Source organism: Antedon mediterranea, chromosome 7 (assembly GCF_964355755.1).
Source record: "Antedon mediterranea chromosome 7, ecAntMedi1.1, whole genome shotgun sequence".
Taxonomy (NCBI): domain Eukaryota; kingdom Metazoa; phylum Echinodermata; class Crinoidea; order Comatulida; family Antedonidae; genus Antedon; species Antedon mediterranea.
Window position 1 is genome coordinate 2,637,981 of NC_092676.1, and position 19,417 is coordinate 2,657,397.

At 30.2% G+C, this 19,417-nt stretch overlaps 1 protein-coding gene across 1 annotated transcript in view; it reads left to right on the plus strand.

The window, feature by feature from the left end:
• LOC140055642 (transcription factor SOX-5-like) overlaps window positions 1-19,417 on the plus strand; it is a 128,928-nt gene that overhangs the window by 28,714 nt on the left and 80,797 nt on the right. The window contains exon 3 of the mRNA XM_072100991.1: window positions 19,101-19,182. The gene's annotated coding sequence lies outside the window, so the exon portion shown is untranslated. The remainder of the gene's footprint in view (window positions 1-19,100; window positions 19,183-19,417) is intronic.

The following is a 19,417-nucleotide window of genomic DNA, read 5'->3' on the forward strand; positions in this document are numbered from 1 at the left end:
TCTAAGTACTGGGCCTACCATCAACTTAATTTTCATCTACTACCTATGCTAAGTAATCTCTGTTTAACCTCTAAGTACTGGGCCTACCATCAACTTAATTTTCATCTACTACCTATGCTAAGTAATCTCTGTTTAACCTCTAAGTACTGGGCCTACCATCAACTTAATTTTCATCTACTACCTATGCTAAGTAATCTCTGTTTAACCTCTAAGTACTGGGCCTACCATCAACTTAATTTTCATCTACTACCTATACTAAGCAAACTCTGTTTAACCTCTAAGTACTGGGCCTACCATCAACTTAATTTTCATCTACTACCTATGCTAAGCAAACTCTGTTTAACCTCTAAGTACTGGGCCTACCATCAACTTAATTTTCATCTACTACTGTACCTATTCTAAGCAAACTCTGTTTAACCTCTAAGTGCTGGGCCTACCATCAACTTAATTTTCATCTACTACTGTACCTATTCTAAGCAAACTCTGTTTAACCTCTAAGTGCTGGGCCTACCATCAACTTAATTTTCATCTACTACTGTACCTATTCTAAGCAAACTCTGTTTAACCTCTACACTATCAAACTTTATGTGTCAAAAAATATGGACCTGATGATGTCATATCACTACCATATTCGGGTATATCACTACCATATTTGGGTATATCACTCTTTATTTCAAACTTTTTGACAGTGTAGACAGAGCTAATAAGCAAACTCTTTTTAACCTACCATCAACTTAATTATTGTTCACATGTTAAGAGCCATCATATTATTTAGATGCGAACATGACTCTGTAATACGCCACTGTATATTAACTTGTTAAGAGAGTGTTTGTTTAATAGTTTTTACCAAGATCCCTTGACAAGAGACAGGGAATGTGTTTTGCCAATGTTTTCATTCTAAACTTATCCTTACAAAGCAGACCAATTTAGCCACGACATTCATACTTAAATGACAGACGCCTTTGATTGTGTTCCAACCTTCCAAGAAAATGGTTAATGATTACGGTCAGTTTGATCAAAACAATTGCTAATTTCGAAAACACAACAATGTCTTTTATTAATTTGTTCCTCTGTGTCCACACCCTTTGAGCATAAACTTAATAATACTATCTTTAAGCCTTGTACTCTTTTTTTTTGGTTGCGGGTAGATCTATGCCAGGTCAGGGCTTGTAAATCTCCACCAGATGCTTAGATCTCGTACCCTGTGTTCTTTAGAGGTGGTGCTACTGTTAAAAAGAATTCTCCGAGTGATCTTAACATAATTCAGTTTGTTACAAAGTGTAGAACATGTTTGTTTTTAATGTTTCTTGTTATGCTTTGCCTTGTCATATACTAACATCCTCCCTAGATAGTCTTAATTATACTCCAGTTGACTTCCTTTAACTCTTATCGTTTTTCTTACAACCGGTAATTTTTTAAATACTAATTAAATTTCAAATTGAAAGGACAATACTGTCTCCATGTTGTGATTGAGTGATCAAACTTCAAAAATATATATATACTTCGTATTTTATGATATTAGACAGCGTTATCAGTTCATTTATGTACAGGCCTACCGAGTACCAGAAACCTATATTTTTGGGAATAAACTTCCCAAGCAAGGGGATGGAAAAAAAGCTATGTTGGGATCTTAATTTTAAAGTATATTGAATGTAGTAGGGACAGAAAAAAAGCTACGTTGGGATCACATACAAGGGCACAGAAAGAAAGTTATGTTGGGATCTTAATTAAGTATATGAATATATATTGAAAAAAGCAAGGTTAGAATTTTAATTTTGAGGTAGATTTGATGTTGTGTATAAGTGATGATAACTTCATTAACAAAACAACTCGCTCTATCCACCACCAGATAGACTTTCTTCATCAGTGCTTCCATGAGTGAATGATTAGTTAATAAGAGCAGGGACGTTAGTTGATCAGACACAGTAATGATTTGATGTTTACATATAATAAAAACTTCACGATTTCTTGTTAATTCTGGAAGATTTGATTGATGTTTTTGTCAGTTTCTTTGCTGTTTTAAAATGTTGTATTTGTTATCTGAGGCGCCTTGAAGCTAAGGTGGTTACACCTTGTGAGGCACCTCTGTGTAAAATATTGAATACAAAAAAAAACAACAAAACAAAAAAAAATAAGAAATGAAATTCTGTAATGATTGATTTTGACATTTATATGTCATCATTAGAAATCATATAACAAAACTAATTCAATAATTTTTGCTATTTCTTCTATCGTTCCATAATTTCTATTGCTATTGCTGCGAACGGAAAAAAAAAATGTTACCTACGCAACTAGAAAATAGTTGATTAATTAAAGTTAAAAGCTTGATATAAAAATACTGTCAGAACATATAATAATGTTCTGGCTTGTATAGAAAGAAATTGATCTGAAAAAGAATTAGTATAAAAGTGACTAACATCATGAAGATATATGATACACGTTAAGTAGAACATTCCTAATATACGGTAATATTTCTCCTATCATAATTGTTAGATGAATGATTAAAAAATAATAAACAGTCAAATAAATATGGTTTGATTGATTATTTAAATATAAATATGGAATAAACCATTATTATTTACTTGTTCATGTTATTCCTTGAATTTAGACTGATTGATCAAAAATGTTGTTGTTTTCTAGTTGGTACAATGTGACCTGGTTTAGCATAAAAAAACATTGAATTGTCATCTAAATCAGATACTGTATGATTGATTGGATAAGAATCTGTGTTGACTTTATCATAAGAAAATGACTAATAGAATTTGAAAGAATGGTTACAACTTTACCTTTTTTTTTTAGTTGCCAAGATGTTGTAAAGGTCGTACTACTCCGTGTAAGATCCGGTCCTACACCCCCAAATCACAAAAGTGCTACTGTGGGTTTTTCCCATCAGACGTTTCCTTGTATTTGTCTACCACTTGAGGTTTGCTCAAGTTCATAAATAGTAAGAGATGATTTTAAGTGGAAATATTTGATTTAAAAAACATGTCTATTTCGTGCCAAGCTTGTCTGGAAAAGAAATGATGATGGTGGCATGTTGGGGTTAATGGAATTTACCATGGTTTAGATAGGGGTTTTATTCGAGTTGTAATGTTCTTTTTGGAGAGAAATAGACCAGTGTCAGTTTATCCAGGTAAGGTAAGCGCCACTAATAGACTACCAACACCACTTTTGGTTTTTGTAATTTAGCAATTTGTTTATTTCAACCAATTTATTAAAATATTATTATATATGTGAAATTTAACCATGTTGTAGATGAAAATGAAAAACCTAAGTATGACATTTTTTACCTTTATTTTGCAAGTTTTGTGGGACGATACATACCAAACAAGTCCTCATAACCTTTACATCCCACATCATTGTTAACCAAAAGAAATTTCTTGTCAAACTAAATAATCTACCAAACTTAATCAACAGTAAGGTAATTGTTTTCATTCAAAATGATTTATTCCAAATCATAATTTATAGAAAATAGAAATTGAACAAGGAAGTGTAGTAGCAAGCAAGACAAATAAAGTATCATATTCGTGCAAGGTAGAATAGAAAGCTGATATGTATCGCACTTTAACGCTTTAGAAAGAATGCACATTTTTCAGCTGTTAGTACCAGTACAATTTGATTGGAACAAACACTTTGAATGTGGGTCGTGGAGATATAAGTTGCATTGCTTAATGCAGGTATTTACTGAAATATAATACTGCTTGGAAATAATAAGTTCCATTGATTATTGATATCATGTGCTTTGTAAGCATTATCACTTTCAAAACTGCATCTATTACGCCATGTATGCAAATACGTCGACACGTTATTCTGTCGAGGCTTAAATTCAATCTCCACGTTTTTATATTTGATGGGGTTAATTATAATTCGAGGTAATCTGTGCCTGCTATATTCTTAGCTTTATATAATATCTATAAATGATGTGTTACTGTGTTACCTATTTTTTATTTAAATTTGTAATTATCTCCTTTTATAGTACTTTTCAAACCTTGTTTGTAGTTGAATCTCGTTTTGCAACTATTTAGTTGTATTATTATTATTTGTATTGTTGGTGTTGTTCCTAAATAAAATGGAATTGAATTAAATTGAAAACATTCACAGGTTTCCACCATGCATGTTTGTTTGAAATAAAGCACACTGATTGGATAAAAGTTTGATGACTACTAACAGTCCAAATCAGCCAAGCGTGACTATTACCAAAAATACTGGTATACCTACAAGTTTACTGAGATTAGTTATTATAAAACAAAACTGTTTAAATGCAACACATATATATATATATTGCAATAAAATCATGTAGATCATTCAACATGAGGATTGACTAGGTTGTATTGTAGTCCACTCAACTTGAAATTTTCTAAAGCTCTGTCTACACTATCAAACTTTATGTGACAAAAAATGTGATGTGCCCATACGTGGAAATGATGATAAATCATATCACTACCATTGGGCACATCACACTTTTTTGTCAAACTAATTTGATAGTGTAGATAGAGATTTAGGTGTAAACCAAACATGTTTTAGAAAGTTGATACAAAATGACAACACACCTCCCTCACTGATTTCACATTACCAGAATAATTTGAAAGATATTTATTGAAATCAAATATCCATGGACCGTGAGTTCACCATGTCAACCTTATTTGTGTCCCTCTAGTTTTGGGTGCAATGATGTTCCTGTCAACCGTGTGTGTTGGAGAAGTGATAAAGCATACAAATGTCTATGCTCCATTCAAAAACTTAGAGTAGTGTATCAAATATCTGTCGACCATGAGTGAGTCGTGTCAACCTTATTTTTGTCCCTCTAGTTTTGGGTGCAATGATGTTCCTGTCAACCGTGTGTGTTGGAGAAGTGATAAAGCATACAAATGTCTATGTTCCGTACCAATAGAGAGGTTAACTACAGCCCTATATCCGACTGAGTCAAATGGATATGCCACAGTTTTTACTGACATTTTTTTATTTGAATCCTATTCATGAATCTCAATAAATTGTCTGTTTTTGTAAAAGTTCCACTAATAACATCTTTTAAATGTTTGTGTTCTAAATTATGTATTTAACTAAGTGTATATCTTTTGGATAATTGCAAAAGGGAAAACCATCATGTGTTTTCCGCCGGACATTAATTATATTTTTGAAAATGTCACCCACATTCAGTTCAATTATCTGCGATATAGTTTATTATACTTGCGTATATGTAGTGTTTTATGGAAGCCGATCTCTGCCTGGAACTGCATTTAGCCTGTCTTACACGGGATAATTTTACAATAAATTGCCCATTTTATTTTCTAGGACAACTATTAAAACCCATATAAATAAAACGGAAATAATGTTTCCGATAGAAACTGCAACAAGCAAGGTGTGTTTAATTAAGTATTATTTTTTTTTAGAGTATTTAAGCACTGTCATTGATTTCTGAGTATAGATGTATGAAATCATTTACTTTAACATTAATCACTTTTGATGTTACAACAAATAAACCATCCAAAAACGAAAGTGATAGTTCTAAATGAAATGCCATAATTATTTGATTATGATTGAAAATATTGAAAATATTATCTGTTTTTGTGATACATTTGGTGGTGACAGAATATATCCAAATGAATGTTCATATCTGTCATTTAAAAACTGCTTTCTTTGCCTACAAATTCCAAAATTGGGTCTCGATTATTTGGGTTACGATTTCCTTAATTACTTTAGTATGGTCAAGATTTCTGCACCATGTGTGAATTAGAACTACCCCCTCTATATTTGAAAAAGTTTTGTTCAATAGAAGTAGGTATAGCAGTCAATATATTAAAAGATTATTTAAATATATTTGAAGATCATTCAAGTATTTGTTTAAAAAATATATAATTGAGATAGTTTTTAATACATTATTTGAGATGGTTTGAAAAAAATAAATTTGATACAAAAAGGATTAAAATTTCTAAATTTAAAAAAATTAACATAATATTGTGCCTAAATAAATACTAATATACTAATTTTATCTTAAAATATTAAGAAATTGTTCTGTTTTGACTATTTTAATGTCAATCTGCCAGTCGATATGTTTTTGTACTTTTATTAATTAAACCCATCTTAAATAAACAATTTAATGATTTAATTTTTTATACACAATGAAAAAAAAATGTACTGGGGAGTAAAACTACAATATAAATCAAAAAACAATCATATTATAAAAATAAAATCTCATTACAATTAATAATTTCAACAATTAATTTTGGCAGTTGAGTTCCTAAAGCATGAAATATATTAGAGAAAAAATAGCTGAATTAAATTGTAATGTTATCAAAGAATGTTTTTAAGCTTTTATTTTCATAACAGTTGTCCATCTTAATATAATACTGTATTATCTTCATATTCCACTAAACCCTTTAATAAGAATTTTCCCCATCTTAAGAATACTTGTCAAATTTTATGAAATATGAATTGAATTGCGACAAAACAATTACGTATCAGATTTATCGTTTGTGTTTTTTGCGATAATCTGAACGATTCGAACGATTCCATCGCTTTCTGTTCATGAATACATTCATAGATTTTACGGTTCTTCTGCAGTCAATGATATCGTTAAATTGTCTCAGGTTTTGTAGGGCGTCAATGTCTCCGTGAAAGTGTTCGGTAGTGTCTAACTTGTGTTATTCTCTTCTCGTCATCTAATGATATATTACTCTTGGTTATCAACTTGTAATCTTTATTGTTTCTTCTCTCGGTGTCAGAAGATTTATGGCGTGAACAATCTAATATCCGTATTTTGTCTTCTTTATTCATCAAACTAATTACTTATGATCTCATCATATATATTTGTTACTTTTTTTCTGCTATTGGTAAGCTATAATGGATAAACTATAGAACAATAGAACCTTTATTAAAGGAACGATTTTGGTACCAAAGAAAGTGTCGCCTTAATATGGTTGTCCAATGAATAGGAGATGGCGATACTGTTGAAAAATAATTTGCTTCTCATTCATTTCACAGTAAACTGTCCATACATATGATTGTCCCATGCATAGGGGTTTGTCCTTCCAAACATGGTATTAATTAAGAACAATGCTAAAAAAGAATAAATGTGCTAATGAGCAAATAAATTTAATAAATTTTGGAAAACTAGTATAACTTAATAAACAATTCTTTTGTCAAAATTATTAAATCAACTTTAACTTAAAATTATTAGATAGTTTTAATATAAAATCAATTGTGTATAAAAGTTTTTAGATAATCTTTACTTAAGATATTGTACTTTGTTATTATATTGTACAATCCACACTACATTGTATTTAGTCGTTCCTAAAATTGGAAAGAAAACTGCTTGTCAGAAATTTGGTATCGACTGTATAACTAATAATCTGTACCAAGACAAATAAATTACCGATAGATGACAAGAACGACTTGTAGATGGAGTCTAGGAATTATTACATCGTCGTTGATAAACCTATCGACTGACGCTTGTTCTTGTAGTTTTTAATTTACTTTTTTTTCCCTTGCAATTTTTTTTTTCCATATCGATTTGTCAGCGCCAACCAATTAGTAGTAGTTGTAAACTTTCCAATCGTAGGTCTCAAATTCTGGTTTAACTTGTCTAATTAAACTTATGTTTTTGCATCCAATGGATAATATACATGTATTGAAATTTTTATTCGGGAGTTTACGCCATCATAGAATACGAGTTAACGATAATACGATGTATTAAGTCACGTACGTATCTTGCTGCCACGATCTATAGAAAAATAACCGAGACACTTTGATTTTGCGATTTTCACAAATGAATAATGGTCTGTGTATTATGTATAACTTTTGTATTATTTACGTTGGTTGTTTCTAAAATACTTTAGTGAGTTTTGTTTTTTAAGGTCACGGCTACCTGGTTTTAATTTATCTCATTATGATTGGTTGAAGTTTTGCGGGAGTTGACCAATCAAGACGTCTGTATTTACATAATTATATTTAAACATTTTGGTTTTGGTTCATATTATATTCAACTCTCAAACTTTCTACATTCGCTCTTTTTTATTATTGAAAAATATTTGTCTTTCTTTCTTTTATTTATTACCTTTTTAAAATCTATTTATCTTTCCGTCTTAACTATAGTTGCTATATTTTATTAATCTTTTTTTTGTTATTTTCATTGCTAACATGAATGCCCTCAACATACTTTTACAATGTATTTAAGAATGATGTTAAAGTATGTTTTCGTTGAACTTTAAATTCAATTTTATTAGTCAAGCTCGTATTTTTTCTTCTTTTTTTTCTCCCCTGATACCAGACATTCTTAAATATATTACCATCAAATTTAGGAAACTTTGGGCTAACTGCATCGATTGGATCTTTATTGCATCATAATTTAGCAAAAGATAATCTAATAGGTTTAGTAGAAGTATTACGTAAATGAGTTACGACAATCACCGCGCAAAAAATTTACAAAATCTCAACTGAAGCTTTCAAGAAAATAGCTAAGTCTCACGAGAGACAACGTTACATGGTTCACTTTGGACAATACTTCATATCACACTATTCTCTTGAATGTTGAGCAAATGACAATATTTGCGTCTCTTTCGTCAGCCTTGTGGGACATTTTCCAAATGAAAACTAATAACTGTTTTCAATGGCGAACATCCTTAATGTACGCAATAGTAGCCATACTGTGTCTTGTTTCTACTCAACATAATTCGCAATCATAAACGTAATTGTAAACTATATATTTAAGTCTGACCCTGTGACCTCCTTTATAAGTTAGAGAAACTAGGACCAGTTTTGACCGCGTACAGATAGTATGTATAAATATACTGACCACGCCATACAAAGATGTTTTTTCGCCGTGTACATTGAGTATTGTAGCTTGCCGACATATCGTCCTTATATGGTAAGTAAAACGCAAAAACTTTGTATTATCTAAAGCGCATTCAATCATTGTGATTGGCTACCTGCTTAACGATAAAAACAAATCACCATGTACATATTTGTTTATGTCTAGCTGTAATTAAAATTATGACATAACGGGTAATCGCTGAAAGTTTTTTCGAGATGGTTTAATAAAATAATCGGTGATATTGGATTTGATTGCCAGATAGGATTCCACAGTTTGTTGACTTCAAACCGGCAATGAAAAGGGTTGCCAGGTTGTTTGAATAAGAATATCTATAACCCGCAACTGTCATCGGTCCTTCACTTCAAACAAACGATCTATGTAGAGATATTTCCTGCATCAGAAGCCTTTAATCATTGTAGATCTAAGCATACTCATTTATCAATTTTGCTATTGAGCATTTATCTTGATCAAAAGTCTGATAAATGGACTTCTTGTACAACTTTATCATTGTCACATAGTTATCATGCTCAAACTCATTTACTATATCAACCAACAGGAATTCCATAATCCACAACGTATTAAAATCGGTCGCAAAAATTAGAAAAAGAAACGATTAGATAATCTTCTTTAAACTCAATAGTTATTTTTACTGGAAAAGTAAATAAAGCGACCTAGATTTGTCTGGCGAATATTTTTGTCATCTTACTGTCGACGGTGTTTTTTAAACTTGAGGAGTAATACGTGATGCGCTCCGGTTACCTTTTTCTTATTTTACGTCGGTGATGATTTTGAAGATGCCTTAATGGTGTTTGAACGAAAATAAGCGTTAATAAGGTGAGTGAAGGCGCGAAGGTGCATCAACTTGTTGGTGTAAAGGTGATTGACTTAAATCAAGAACGATAACTTTTAAGACACCGCGGATCATGTTAAGATCAGTTTAGATTGAACCGTGGGTTTGGAAGCTTTCGTATTCTTCCTTTGTTAATCTCGTTGATTGAAGATTTTGTACGAAGCGAACATTATTATCTTGTGCATGTGATTGGGTAAATTCACCGGATCTGATTCCAACCCAAAAACCATCTTTGAGAGATTGTGGAGTGCTTAACGTAATAAGGTTGGCAAATTGTACATAGTTTGCATTCATTTTTATCGCAATATAACGATTATTGCATTTATTCAAGGATTTTTATAATTTAAATTAAGTTTTGCAGTTTAATACTTGATAATTTAAAGAAATAAAGAAAAGGTTAATAAGTTTGCATTCAACTGCCACTACACCATTGGTCTATTCCAAACTCAGCGATAAATATTTGAAAGTTCTAGAAGTGGATTTCTTGGTTTTAAATATGTTTTCTATTGCATTAACTTTCTGATATTAATTTTTGTTAAATTATATTTCATGTTATAAATTATATTCTTGATATTTTGATTTCGGCTTCTGCTGCGTTTTGAATATTTTGTTGATAAAACTTTTAATCAAACAATAAGACAAATAAATATTAAGCTCTGTTTTTACACTATCAAACTACTTTGACAAAAAAAGTGTGGTGTGACCTAATACAGTAGTGATATACCCAAATATGATAGTGTTATGACATTATCATGTCCATATATGGGCACATCACACTTTTGTCACATAATGTTTGATAGTGTAGACAGAGCTTTAGGATAGATATGAAAGTATAAAAAAAAGATTACTCGGTACAAATTATGAATAAAAGATAGAGACTGAATGATAGTATACAAATAATGAATGTTTACGAGTGCAATGGTACAAATAATGGCATGAGGTGAATGATGAAAGGTTATATCAACGAGGCAAAGCCGAGTTGATATAACCTTTCATCATTCACCAAGTGCCATTATTTGTACCATTACACGAATACAAAACATTCATTATTTGTTTTATATAACATCTAAATAACAAACAAAAATGTTTCAAAAAGTACTATTTAACGATCGTTGAATAGTGCGTACTATTGCACGCCATGTGACCCACATTCGTCCAATCAAATGACAGGAATTTATATAGGTGTTATATAATATTGTTTATAAGTATCTATGGTGAGTATGTGTAAGTGTTGAAATATAACTGCATTTAAAAACGTATAAGCTGTAATGTATTTTAAGTATATGAAATGGAAAATAATTGGGAATGCCACGTACGCGGAATATTATGTGAAGGGGGCAGATGGCCAGGTGAAGGAGCTCTCTTTGGAGACTAACATCAGCTGCTGTAGCTGACAATCTAAGTCTGTCTCACTTGCGAACCGGATAAAGCCTGCCCTCAACATTGTGTAAATGTTATCCCAAGTGCGGTTACTGCTTTCTCCTATGGGTATTGAGAAATATAATTTAGCTAAATTTGATTTAGTAAATGTTATAATGTTTAATAGGTTGACCTAATTTATGTAATTTGATACTATTTAAAGAAAAACTATAAGCGCATAGTGTAGATTTGGGAAAGTTTAAGTAATTGTAATAGCTATTCAATAAGAGTACAACTTGGAAGACTAAGACTATGTTTAATTCATTTTGACTAACAAAATTGGATCAAAAAAATTTAGCTGATAGTACCGTAATTTTAAACATCCTAGGCAGCATAATTAATTTTCTTCATTTTTTGGCAAAAAATAACATAAAAAAACTCACCAATATGTCTTTTTTCAAACTAAAATCTATTTTTAAAACTAGTATTTCAAGTTTTTTAAAGTATGATTTTACTATAGATCAATTAAAGTTAATGGGTTTTGGTTAAATTTAACTGTTTGTTTCAAATGTCTTTTTTATAAGCAAAATAATTACTTTTCTAATTTTGTTTGCAAAAATAAAAAAAAAACTCTACAAAATCAATAATACAACTAAAACTAAAATCTATTTTTAAAACTATTATATCATTTCAAACTAAAATCTATTTTAAACTATTATTTAAAACTGATGATTCTACTATAGACGTTTTTTTTACTCCATTTTAGCACTGCATATTTCAGTGAATAAGATTCAATAATTGAATATATTAAAATTGATGCATATGATTGACAGATTGAATGAAAGTTCCCTTCGTTTACATAATTCTTAATTGATATAGTTTTAAGTTGCTTATTTTAAGTAACAGATGTTTCCACCCATACTCAGTTTTATGTTACTACGTGTCACACACGGCAGTATTACTAAATAACATAATAAAATATGAGTTTACATACAAAAAAAATTAACGATGACTTTACAAACTTTCTGAACTATTTGTAAAAAAAAGTCCATTAAATTTTAAAAAAGGGGAAATTAAAAAAAACTTTCTTTTTACATTTAATTTTTAATGTAAATTTTTAAGTTTTAAATTTAATTGACATTAAAAATTAGAATTATTTGAATTTATGTTTGAATACTCGTATTCATATTTACAAAGCAAACAAAATTAATATTCTGATATTAATAATTATAATTATTTATATTTTTAAATATAAACACATTAGGCATAAAACATTAATTTTAAACCGCCTGGTCATATACTGAAATTTAATTAATTAATTTCAAATAATAAAACGAGAAAATCTGTGAGAATATTTATTAATATTATAATTACAAAATTTCTTTGCTTTTAAGTGACTAATCATATTTTTTAAAAATTAAACAAAATATAATTTAATTTAAACCAAATAAATAAAGTTAACGCTAGACTCCAGACTTGACCTATGTATTATTTGTGTTGGTTCGTCTTTAATTGAATCCAAGCAAGCCTATCTTGTAACCTTCACAGCTGTGAGTTTGTTAATGAGAAACATACGGACACACTTCACCACCGCGGCGGGTCAGTTAGATTCAATGTCCGTATTGTTCTATGGATGGGACGAAAACGTGGCATAAATCGTTCAACACGTATGCCGTTGTCAAGACAAATCAAGTTTGGTGGTTCCCCTTCACTGGCGGAGACAATACCATGCGTGCTTCTGCAAACTCCTTAAATAATAGCGCGTGCTTAAATTAGCCCGAGATAATTATTGTGACGGCGGACTGGCTCCACTGTGTACTTTGCATTCACATGTGATTCATAAACAGTGGATCTATGCCGTGGATGAACATCAAAGATAAAGAAATCATGGGAAATTCAATCAGTTCGTTACTTCCTTTTATTTTATTTCATTTCTGTCCCTTGCACCTGGTATGCACTCGTATTTTATCAGTTTCTTGATGCTAGTCAGACGGCCAGTATCTGAACACTTCCCGGCATGTTTTGATTTTAATTATCATAAGTATTATTAATCCTCGTTGCTGATTTATGTTTAATAGAGGATGTTGTCAGTACAGTGGAGAATAACGCACCCGGATTAGGTAACAGAGGTCTCGTGGGTGGCGCTTGCGTCACCCTGAGGGATACTTGTCAGTACGGGGGCCACTCTATGGCCTTCACATTAAACCAATGCATTAAAAGACTTTCATTGCCAGCCTGTTGAAACTTGCTTAAGCAATCTTACTGGCTTAAAGCAATGTTGACAAGCGCACTTAATGACAGAACTTTGCTCAGACACTTTTTAATCACTGATTTTACCGAAACTCATGAAATCATCAACACTCGCTTTTGCCACTTTTTATTTTCGCAGTCATGTGCGGTTATTTTCAGATTATGAAATAATACTTTCTCCCTGTGGGTAAATTTTCAATTTTCTTCAAGGTGATGCTGTTATATTAATACATTTATATTCTTTGAAAGTAAGTTTATGTGAAGGTTAATTCTGATTTTAACAAAACCTGTTCATTGTAGTCATTTAGATAAAGGAAATATTGTGGTTTATGATAAGAATATTGGCAAGATTTTTGGCGAGATGTGTACCAGTTTAATGTGCACATATCGTGACAAGATAAACCTAGATTAGTATGGCTCATCTTAGTGACCATGCCAAAAGTATTCTACTGCAGCTTCTGCAGTAAACTACAATTTGTTTAATCTTTATTGTTGTGTGTGTCTGGTTGCTGTGCTATTATTAATAGCAAACTTGTTTTTTTGGGTATAGTGATCAATGTTAGTACCTTTGATCTATTGAATCAACAAAAAAAAGAAAAATTTCTCTTCTATAATGTGAAATAGGTCTAGTGTTATGTTACTAACGTTTTTCTAGAATAACTTCCAACACGATGAACACATCATAAATATTGTTTAGCAAAAATCATGTGTAATGAAATCAGTGTAAAATTGGTCTGTAGTGTTATGATCATGTTTATCCAAAATATAACTTCCAGCACGATGAATATATCATAAATATTATTTAGCAACAATCTTGATGTACAGTGACAACATCAATGTGAAATAGGTTTGTAGTGTTACGATCCTGTTTTTCTAAAATATAACTTCCAGCACGATGAACACATCGTAAATATTGTTTAAAAACAATCATGTATAGTGACATCAATGTGAAAAAGGTCTGTAGTGTTATGATCATGTTTTTCCAAAATATAACTTCCAGCATGATGAACACATCATAAATATTGTTTAGCAACAATCTTGATGTACAGTGACAATGACATCAATGTGAAATAGGTCTGTAGTGTTTTTTTCCATAATATATAACTTCCCAGTATCATAAATGATCTTCAATGATAAATATTTTGAATAATGAGTTTTGTATGCAATAAAACATATTAACCAGGAGTTATAAATGTGGCATGAAGAAAAGTAAATCTTTAATTATAATTTATTTGGCAGTCTTAATCAGATCAATGGACATAAATTTGTTTCTTTTTAAAAATTACCAGTAAAATGGAAATGCTATTGAAAAAGAAGCTTGGGGCGGTGACGCAGAGGACGCATTTGATGATGGGTTGTACCGGGGGCATGACATAAAATTCATGGACAGAATTTAAGTTCCTTTATGTCAAAATGTAGTAACAAGTTGATGACTTCAATTGCTAATAGTTGTTGAAATTAAATCTATACAGTTCTTTTAAGTGTTAACAAGTGTGTGGGTTTAAAAAAAATTTCTATAAATTTTATTTCTTCATTCGTAAAATCCCTATTGAGGGGACACCTTTGGTGTTGTTTTCTCTTTTGCAGCAGAGGCACAATTCTTTACATAAAAATATACACATAAAATATAGTTACAAAGTTATGAAATTGTGAGTAGGGAAAAATGTGTTACATTATAACATATGTTTTCCCTTATTTGTTTTAAATAGAGGTGTTCCCTAAATAGGGGTGTCCCCTAAATAGAGGTGTCCCCTAAATAGGGGTGTCCCCTAAATAGGGGTGTCTCAAAGGCCTGATGTCTCAAACAAAGGATGTCCTAAAGAAGGGGATTCGATTGTAGTAAATAATAACAAAGGCTATCTAAAAACAAGTATTCCACTTTCAAATATGTTACAATAATGCAACTATCTAGATTAAATTTAAGCTATTTGTTTTTAATGTCAAAAGTCATATAATTACCATCATTGGATGTGATTCAATTGTGTGTAAGAGAGCTGGACTCGATCATAGTTTTTTCCAGCTCCTTCCAAAGTTGTTTATAACGAAATGTTATTGTATTTAGTTTTGATAATGTATTGGAAAAATATAAAGTCAAAGTTTAAGGTAATAATTCTTAGAAACAATTAAAGTATAAAGACATATAAATTAAGAAACCATTAGTATGTAACCAATTACTGCGATTTTATCCATCAATTGTTACGGAATTTCCTTTCCTATTAATGTCGTTATCGATATAAGAGATCATTTATATCGCTACAAAGCAAGAAGCTAACAGTGAACTGTTGTAGTTTTGTGTTAAGTTCCTATTGGTGTATTAAACGGTTGATTGGCCAATAATGAACATCAATTAGTCTTCTCAAGTGTTTAGTATCATTATCTGATTGCCTGTCATTCTGGCTTTACCTCAATTGTGAGATGCAAACATCACTGTGAAACGTATACAACAAATCGGAAATTTTTGTCTTTTAGTCAGAGAGAAAATGTGAATGAAAATGTTGTTTTTTTTACAATGTTACCTCAATTGTGTGAGATGCAAACATCACTATGAAACGTACACAACAAATCAGAAGAGAAATTTTGAATGAGAATGTCATTTTCCAGGATTTTCTATCAATTGTGTGTGATGCAAATATCACCATAAAATGTACCAAAAAAAATAATATAGTAATATTTTTGTCTTATAGTCAGAGAGAAATTTTGAATGAAAATGTTGTTTTTTTCATGATTTTTTATCAATTGTGTGTGATGCAAACATTACCATTCACAACAAAACAAAATCTCCAAGAACTGTTCTTTGAAAAATTATTGATGATTTTATCTCAATTTTGTAAGATGCAGACTTATCACTGTAACACACAAACAATTTTGTTCTAAATTAAATATTGTGACGGGAAAAGTTTATTTATTATTTGTATACAATGAACAATTTTTATTTTCTGAATTGCGAAAGATGACGTGACAGTTTAACGTTTTTCTAAACAATACTATTCTCTTTCTAACATTAAAATAATAAAATAAAAAGTTTTCTAAAAGAACGTGTTTTCAATAGCTCATTCCTATCTTTTTTTTGTTTGCAAATTTTAGAAACATTTTAAGTTGTTCTTATTTGTGTTATATAAATATAAATAAATACAAAAATGATTCTATGTTCACTATATTTGTTTAGAAATGCTGCCTTTACATTTAAATTCTTAACTAATTTGTTGATAAATTCCTTCATGTAACAATCTTGATTAATAGAGTGTTCAATGCATTATATAATAACCATTTTATAGCTAACAAATAAAAATTTAATTAGTTAATGGATGTTTTTATATTAAAATGAACATCAGTAATCTTATTAGTATATTTTATTTTTAAAATAGAATATTTGTGAACATTGTACTTCTATACTCTCATTAACCATGATAATAATAGTTTTATTTTCTAAAGAATCTTTTATTATTATTATTAGTGTTTTGCTTAGTTTTTTTCTTTCTCTTCGACAATAGGCTATTTTTATCTTGTTTCATAATTGTTCAATTTAGATTTTTGATTCATATCCTAGTCTGTGATAATTATTATAATGCTATATGATGGTTTTTATAAAATGTCATAATTATTAAAAAATGATCACTAGTAAGAATTAGAATTTTTTTCTAATTCATAGTGTAATTGGCAAAAAGAATTGTACAAATTATAAACTAAACCCATCATTGTCTTTTTATATTTTCAATTCAATATTAACAACTTTAAATATAGTATAGTAGTTTAAAATAGTTATATAACAACAATAATTTGTCTGTTACTATGTCTTCAATAAAAGTTTGGCTGTGTGCTGCCCTCGCTAGGTAGCACACCTTTATGAACTTGTGCTGACCTAGAATAAATGGCATAATTAATTAAATCCACAAATTCAGAATACCTATACATCTACTAAACTCGCAATATACGTCAAATCTGATTGTAAAATTGCATCGCGCTTAATTAAATATTTAGCGCACAATCATAGCATAGAATTATGAAGATAAGCTTTTGTCCATTTTCATATTGGAGTAATTTTTGAATTAAAAACTGAAATAATTAAATATATTTAAACCAAATGTATAAAAACCTAGAAATAAGAGAGGATAATATAGGTTTTCAAACCACGGTTAGGTTTTACAATTTATTTATCATTTTATTTGGTTTTTCTGTTTCTAAGATGTTTAATTAATAAAGTAAACCAAGTTTAAATGAAAATAATTAAAATGATGTAATATACTAAACATTGATAAAAATCCATGTTCTTGAGAAAGTTTTGAAATATCATTGTCTGGATTTTGCAATTTTTAAAAAATATGTTGATAAATTTGGAGATTTTGCAAGTTATTATGTTAATTAATCTGCAAACATTTATTTATAGTTCACATATTTCCACCAAATACATTATTTAAAAATAGCATAACTGTGCTATTGTACATTAAGCTAGTCATTCATATCTCTGCCTTAAAAAAAGAAGTTAAGTTACAACCTATAGTTCAATTCCCATCGGACGTAATCTTCATTTTTTCTTCTTCGTCTTTGCGGCAAATTTGTAGGAATGTGAAGAAATTAAGACAACATGGAAATTATAACGATGTTGAGAATTCTCCAAATTTATCCCTGGGAATGCGGTAACATCTCTGAGCATCTATTAACACACATATCGCCAGCTTGCAATTGTTGCTATGTGCATTGGGTACAAGGCTAAAGAGTCATTCTCAACTGAGTGTAAACATTAAGTGTTGCTTTCTCTTTGAACAAATTGTTAATTTTACATGGCAAACTAGGTTACAACCAAGTTCATACAATTTTTACACTTGTATATTGGAAATTAAAATCAAATCTCGGTCACATATGAGTGTCATTGGTGTTTTTTCATAATACTTGCTCCATATAACGAATGATAATGATTGTTGTGGTCTCCTTACGTATCGTAGAGTAACGCGTTTCTGTAACTTTGTTCTTCAACCTTCAACCATTTTTATGCAAACTTAAACACAGCTATACGGTATAATGGTCAACTATACTGACAAGCAAACTTTGTGAATACCAGAAAAGAAATTCCTCAAAATTAGAATTCTTATAACGTACAAAAGGTCCCAAAATAATATGTCAAATCTCATAGAGGAAAAAATAGCAAATACATTCAATACAAGAAATAAACTGGACATTTCGGGCTGGCCAAAAGGAGGTCCAGTTTTGCTTGCCCAAAGAATGTCCAGTTTTACTTGCCCAAAGGGGTGTCCATTATTGTACTTTTTAAATTGTATATTCATCCAGAGTATCTTTAACAAAATAAAAAAGCCAGGTTTAGGGTCCATTCTATTGTCGCCACAGATTGATATCTTCATCATTACTTCTATGAATGGATGATTAGGTGGGAACACGAATGCTAGTTGATCATACCCAGTACCGTTTTGATTGTACGATTAATCGGGAAATCACCTTACGAGATTTATATACTGTTTTTTTAAACTACTGAAATAATTTGTGTATTATAATGTTTTATTTTGTTGATCTAATGTTTTATTATACTTTTATTTACATTTATACCAATTACGAGGAGAACACAGCCTTAAAGTACCGTACTTAAACTGAAGCCAAAGTCTTAAAATTGTACATTGAACGAGCACAGACAAAATGTGCATTTAAAAACGAGAGAATTGAAGTTAATGAGAGAATGATGAATTTACTTAAGTACAAATATGAGACGGGCTTAAGAGAACCTTGGCAGAAAATCCATAGGAATGCAAGATGAGGATTTGGTGGATAACCAAGCTTGTTGTTCACGATAAACTTCTTATTTGTTGTTTCTATGTCATTCTAAAGGTTTTGTATGAGAGTGAATTTAAAGAAGCTGATTGTTGACTGAGCAACAAGTTTAAGATGCTGAGATAAGTCACTGATAAATGTAAGTACGCATTCCACTTTGGAACTTTTCAACTTTCCAGGCATCTAGAAATTTAAAAAAATATTGTAGTTGTAAATTAACATGTTTGTATAGTAGTGAGAGACTCATAACTAAAATTTATTTCTATTTTTTATGTTTATTTTCTTATTATTTGATTACTCTTTATATTTATTGTTTGTTATGATATTTCCAATTACTGTACCACTTTGAAAATCAGTGCACTAGTACTGAAAGT